This window comes from Marmota monax, unplaced genomic scaffold, assembly GCF_021218885.2.
Source record: "Marmota monax isolate L192 unplaced genomic scaffold, Marmota_monax_Labrador192_F-V1.1 WCK01_AAM20220418_F8-fsc00022, whole genome shotgun sequence".
NCBI classification, from domain to species: Eukaryota; Metazoa; Chordata; class Mammalia; order Rodentia; family Sciuridae; genus Marmota; species Marmota monax.
In genome coordinates, this window is record NW_026695215.1 from 14,178,520 (window position 1) to 14,184,732 (window position 6,213).

At 48.0% G+C, this 6,213-nt stretch overlaps 1 long non-coding RNA gene across 1 annotated transcript; it reads left to right on the top strand.

Annotated features, from left to right (window-relative positions):
• The first annotated feature begins 454 nt into the window (after nt 1-454).
• Nucleotides 455-4,605, top strand: LOC124084596 (uncharacterized). Its single transcript, XR_006849144.2, has 3 exons — nt 455-772; nt 2,936-3,142; nt 3,710-4,605. It is a non-coding gene; the product is annotated as an uncharacterized LOC124084596 (long non-coding RNA).
• The last annotated feature ends 1,608 nt before the right edge of the window (nt 4,606-6,213 follow it).

Sequence of the window (6,213 nt, forward strand, 5' to 3'; positions counted from 1 at the left end):
ACTGCTAAATGGGATGATGACCACGCTAACTCATAGGGTTGCTGTGAGTTTTTCGTAAGTGGATGAAGGCCATCTGTGACAGTTCTAGGTCAGGGTCTGATATTTGCCACCAGGGTGCTCCTCCCAGTTCTCTTTCTCTGGTTGTCTCCTGCAGAAAACTGTATCTTGAATCTCCTCTGTTAGGTGCAGGACAGGCTGAGTAAGCTGTCTGCAGGGCATGCCAAACAAAGTTAGCTGCAGAGTGACCTGGTCACTCAAACCCTCTGTCTGGCTCTTTATCACCTGTTTGCTTCAAGCCAAACGCCCAAGCCCCCGCTCAAGGCTGAACGCTTCGCCCCCCTGCTCAAGGCTGAACACTCAACCCCCTGCTCAAGGCCGAACACGTAACCCACCCCCCTTGTGTCAACAAGGCAGCTTGCAGACCCAGAGACCTCATTAGATTTGGGCTATAAAAACTCCCTCCTGCCGGGCCCCTCTCTCTCTTGCTTTCTCTATGTCTCTTGCTCTCTCTTGCTTTCTCTGTCTCTCTCTTGCGCGCGCTTCCTCTCTCTCTCTCTCTCTTTCTCTTTCTCTCTCTTCTCCTCGGTTGCACTGCTGCAACAAAGATCTCTTGGTTGCTCTGAGTGTTGTGGTCACTTTCCTTTCATTGGTGCTGAAACCCGCGAGAGGGTTAAAACCCACTTTTGGGTCCCTCTTCCTTCGGAAATGCCACTCACCGGACGACCTGAACCCATTTTCTCGATCGCCAGAACTCCATCCACCACCAGCCTTAGTGAGTTTCCCCTTCCTGGAGAGGATTTGACCGTTGATTGTCCGGCAAACCTCTTTGCCCACCTGCGGGGAGGAAAACACCCCACCACAGCCTTCAAGGCTATGGTGGCCCTCAGGGACTCCTTCCTAGGGCAGATTAGACTCCTGGATTCAAAATTATTCCCTTCCCTTCCCAGCTGGTAGTTTACCAGCATAGGCTTTGTAGGTCTCCCTCAAAGGACTGTGTAACCTCCAGGGACACGTAACAGACAACCGAACATCACATCCCACCCAGACCTTCACCATCTCTGTGGCTCTCCTAAAGTCCTAGTCCTCACCTTCAAGACTCGGCTGCTAGAGAGAACCTTACCCTCCCCTTCCTCTCTCTTCCCCTGTCTCTCTCTTTCCCCTCTTTCCGGCCCAGGGAGTCTCCGGCCTCTCCAGGAGGGGTCCCGAAAAGCCTTGGCCAAGGTCTCCCACAGCTCCGGCTCTGTCCAGGATGAGAGCTTCGACTGTCAGGATTCGGTGACGACCAATCTCTGCAGCTCGAACCTGCCACTAAGGCACTCCTGATTTTTGGCTCTAGCGGGGACGCCCCTTTTGCCAATAAATCAGTTTCCTCCTTCTCTCTTATACTACGGTTGCGTCTCCTTCCTTCTCCTCTATACTGTTTGCATCCCCTTCCCTCCTCCTTATACTACGTTTGTGACATGGGTAATGTGTCCTCTCTGCCGGTCGACTCTCCCCTACAATACCTCTTGGATAATCTCAAAACCCTCTCCTTGACATCTGACATCAAACCCAAAAAATTGATCAAATATAGCACCCAAGCCCACTTATCCTTTAGACAACTAAAGAAGACGTGTTATCAATAAGATTAATATAAAGTTCAATAAAGTGGGTACAATTTAAATGTAATATATTATGTTAGCTAGTATTCATGTGACCTCAAACAACAATATATGTAAACTTTATAAAATAATATTTTTTAAAAAGGATCAGCTTCAATACTAGAACACTTTGCCTTAGATTTATAAAGAGCCCTGGCTTACCTGAGATAAGGCTGTGCCTCCCATCTTACTACATGTCAGAATGACTCCAAAGTAGGCCAGACTTCAGCTAAAGCCCAATACTCTTAATTTAAGGTGAAACTGACTTTGCTGGATGTTTAAGATCAAGACTTAAACTTAAATTAAAAAGGCCAAGAAAACCAATATTTGGCTCTGGCCCTCTGAGTCAGTCTGAATCCAGGGAACAGGGAATTTCTCTAAAGAGCTTTGCAACTCTGGGCCACATAACCTCCTGATCAGGGAGATTAATGAGACCACTAGAGAATGAAAAGCCAATCCGTGCATTTGCTATGAAGAGGAGGGTCACCGGAGAAGGGAGACATCCCTGATGCTTCCAAGGGAAGCCACATGGTCAAGCAAGACCTGGACCCATCCTAGCGCAGATGGCACTAGCAGAACTAAGAGAAGCTGCTCTCAAGTTCCCCCACGAGTGACCCCTATGGGAACTTGGCTGACTCTTAACAATAGATAGAAACAAAGTCAATTTTGACCAACTTGATCTTAAACACCTACCAAAACCAGTTAAGCCAAAACCAGTCATTCCTGGGAGTAATGAAGGACAAGAACAGCTAGAAAAGAGGAGACAGCAACTAGGCCAACAGGCTCCATGGGGAATGTTCAGTCAAGTATGGCCTTGGCTTCTCCCCCTCATAGGACCCTTATTAGTCCTCTTTATGTTTCTCCTAATAGGACCATGTATGTTAAATTGCCTACAGAAGTTCCTGCAAGATCAGATACACAAATTCACCAACCAGTCAGTCAATCAATTACTTCTTTAACACTACCAGCCCCTGATGCCCAAGACAGAGACCTATGACTCATGATCAACTCCTCTGGCTCCAGAGACTCTGCCCCCACCTAAAACCCTCCCTAACCCCTTTTCCAGATTTTACAATCCCTCTTTCACTTCCTAGGAATGAGAACTACTCTCCTGCAGGTCCACTCTGATTGTTCTGTCTGCTCTACAATATCCCCACAAGGAAGCATCAAACCTAAACTCCCCAGGCATCAGATGAGGAGCCACTAGCCAGGCAAAGGCTGGTAGATCAACTTCACTCATATGCCTAGGCACAAAAAGTTTCACTACCTACTTACTTTGGTTGATACTTTTTCAGGTTGGATAGATGACTTCCCTACATCCAGGGAAATTGCTGACACCATTGCCTCCATCCTCATTGAGGGGATCATTCCCAGGTTCGAACTTCCCACCTCCATCCAGTGAGACAGTGGTCCAGCTCTCACTTCTCAGGTTGTTCAACTAGTCTCCAAAGGCCTCAACATCACCTGGAGTCTCCACATCTCCCACTAACCCCAATCCTTGGGTAAGGTTGAGAGGCCTAACGGCATTCTCAAAGATCATTTCACTAAACTTGCTATTGAACTTAGGCTCTCCTGACCCAATCTCCTGCCGTTGGCCCTCACCTGATTTTAGGTAGCCCCAAGAGCTCCCTCAGGCCTTAGCCCCTTTGATTAATTCTATGAGTACCCTTTCTTAACCACCCAAAGCTTTCCAATCACTCCTCTTCCCCTTGTGTCCTACCTGTCCTATCTCACACTTCTATGCAAACTCCTAAGGGAACACACAGACGGGTGCCTTCCTGCACCTTGCCTCAATCCCAGCACAACCACAAACTGAATTGGACCCTCTTCAACTCGGTGACTCAGTCTTAATTCAGGAACTACATTCTCAATCGTTGGAACCCTGATGGACGGGACCCCATACAGTCATACTTACTACCCCAATGGTAACCAAGCATTTAGACACTCTCTCTGGTACTTAAAAAGGCACCTGTTCCAAATGTCCAGTCCTGGACTTCCACCACGCCCACCAAACTCAAAATTTCTCACCAACCCTCTTCTTCTTTTACTAATCATTATTCTCTCTCAAGTTTTTATCTCAAACCACAGATGCCACTTCTACAACCAAACCACCAGGATGACACCACCCACTCTCAGTTTATGGGTCAAGGCGATTGCTCTTCCACTGGCTGAAATCGGGCTGTCACCCTTAACATTACTGGATTCAACCAAGCCACCTCTGATACTTCCTAGAGTCCCTACAACAGGACCAATGGCTGATACCAAGAATCTCCTCCATCTAGGACTGGTTTGATGCCATCAACGACTTGTGGCTTCAAGGAACTTTTATGGACTTTACCCCTACCAAAGTAGTTATTATAGCCACTGAGTGTTATTTCTGGCTGCCCTGATGTTCTCAGACCTGTCCCCGGAACATTCCTCCACTTCCCCTTCTAGGCCCAACACCACCCACCATTAAGCAGGAAGTAGCCAGAGGACTTTACGCTGTCCCCCATGTCACTTAGAAAAACAAAAAGGGAGGAATGTTAGGTGCAGGACAGGCTGAGTAAGCTGTCTGCAGGGCATGCCAAACAAAGTTAGCTGCAGGGTGACCTGGCCACTCAAACTCTCTGTCTGGCTCTTTATCACCTGTTTGCTTCAAGCCCAAACGCCCAAGCCCCGGCTCAAGGCTGAACGCTTCGCCCCCCCTGCTCAAGGCTGAACACTCAACCCCCTGCTCAAGGCCGAACACATAACCCCCCTTGTGCCAACAAGGCAGCTTGCAGACCCAGAGACCTCATTAGATTTGGGCTATAAAAACTCCCTCCTGCCGGGCCCCTCTCTCTCTTGCTTTCTCTATCTCTCTTGCTCTCTCTTGCTTTCTCTGTCTCTCTCTTGCGCGTGCTTCCTCTCTCTCTCTCTCTTTCTCTTTCTCTCTCTTCTCCTCTGTTGCACTGCTGCAATAAAGATCTCTTGGTGGCTCTGAGTGTTGTGGTCACTTTCCTTTCATCCTCCAAGTTCCTTTCACCACATTCTCCTCTCTTCTTGAGAGTGTCTTTGAGTAGAACTTCTCAGAGCTCTATTACCAATGAAGTCAGCTCCTTCGGGAAGAGGCAAGAAGCTGTGTTTTAGCCTAATTCTCCTCCTGGGTCACTGCTCTGGATCTGGCATGCTGTAGGAGAGGAGGGCTGAGCCGGGCGGGGCAGTAGCCTGAGGTGGTTTCCTCTTGCCTGCCCTTTGCCTCTTGGTGTGCAGCCAGCCAGCACCACGGGAGCAAGGGAGCAAGGGCAGGGACAAACAGAGCCCCAGTGTGCTCAGGAGCACCTGGCCCCAGGCAGAACCTGTGTTCCAAGAACGTGTTCCTGGGCAGAGGTTTCTTGGTTCTTATCTTCACCAAAGAAAGACTGTGGTCGAGAGAGAGAGAGAGAGAGAGAGAGAGAGAGAGAGAGAGAGAGAGAGAAATTTTAAAATATTTATTTCTTAGTTTTTTCGGCGGACACAACATCTTTGTATGTGGTGTTGAGGATCGAACCCGGGCCGCATGCATGCCAGGCGAGCGTGCTACCGCTTGAGCCACATCCCCAGCCCCACAACACATTTACTTAACAGAACAATCTTACACTTCAGAGAAGATATGAGACAGCCTCATATCTTCCACACTGTGGGCCCTATGGGGCTTTGAGGCCTGCTTGGGATCCTACCATCCTTTAAATAAAATAATAATATTAAAGTAATAAAAATAATAATATTCATTTGGGACAGTTATGTTTGTTTCCCACCTAAGTTTAGTGCCCCTTTGCCAATTTCACCATGTTGGAACTTTCCCCAGCGTCTAAGCAAAACCCAAAACCATGGGGGTGGGGGGTCAAATAACGATGCAAATGATATTATGATCTGGGGTCCAGGGAGGAAGCACTGGTATTCTGAGCATTCTCTGGTTGCTCAGGGATAACTATGTCCATTCCCCAGATTGACAGGGACCTGTTTGACCACACGAAGGTGGTCCCTAGGTGGGCAATTAGGTGCCCCCTAGGGTGGGGCCTGAGTCTCCATTGCCCACCTTCTTTGCTCACGGCTGTCTGGCTATCTTCTCTGATGGACCTGGGTGGAAAGGAGCCTCCACCTCCCAACTGCACTGTCTGCAGCTTAGTTTCAGCAACAGGTGAACAAAAGCAGGAGAGAAATGCCAACCACGCTCCCGGGAAGAAACTCCTCTGAGTGGGAGTTGGGGAAAGGGAGCCCCGTGTTCTTGGCTTCAGACAAGAAGGGTACTTCTGTCCTGCATGGCAGAGAGGAGAAAAAGCAGGGAAAGGTCTTGATCGAATTATCCCAGGTATTTATGGATTACTGTTTATTTATTTTTTTGTCGTAGATAGACATAATGGCTTTATTTTATCTATTTATTTTTATGTGGTGTTGAGGATCGAACCCAGGGCCTCACATGTGCTAGGCAAGTGCTCTACCACTGAGTCGCAACCCAGCTCCAAATTTATGTTGTTTTTTTAAAACTAAGTTTTCACAGATTTTGTTAAATAGACATTCCCCTATTGGATGTCTGTCCTTATAACAATTTCCAGAGACTTCAAATAATGGG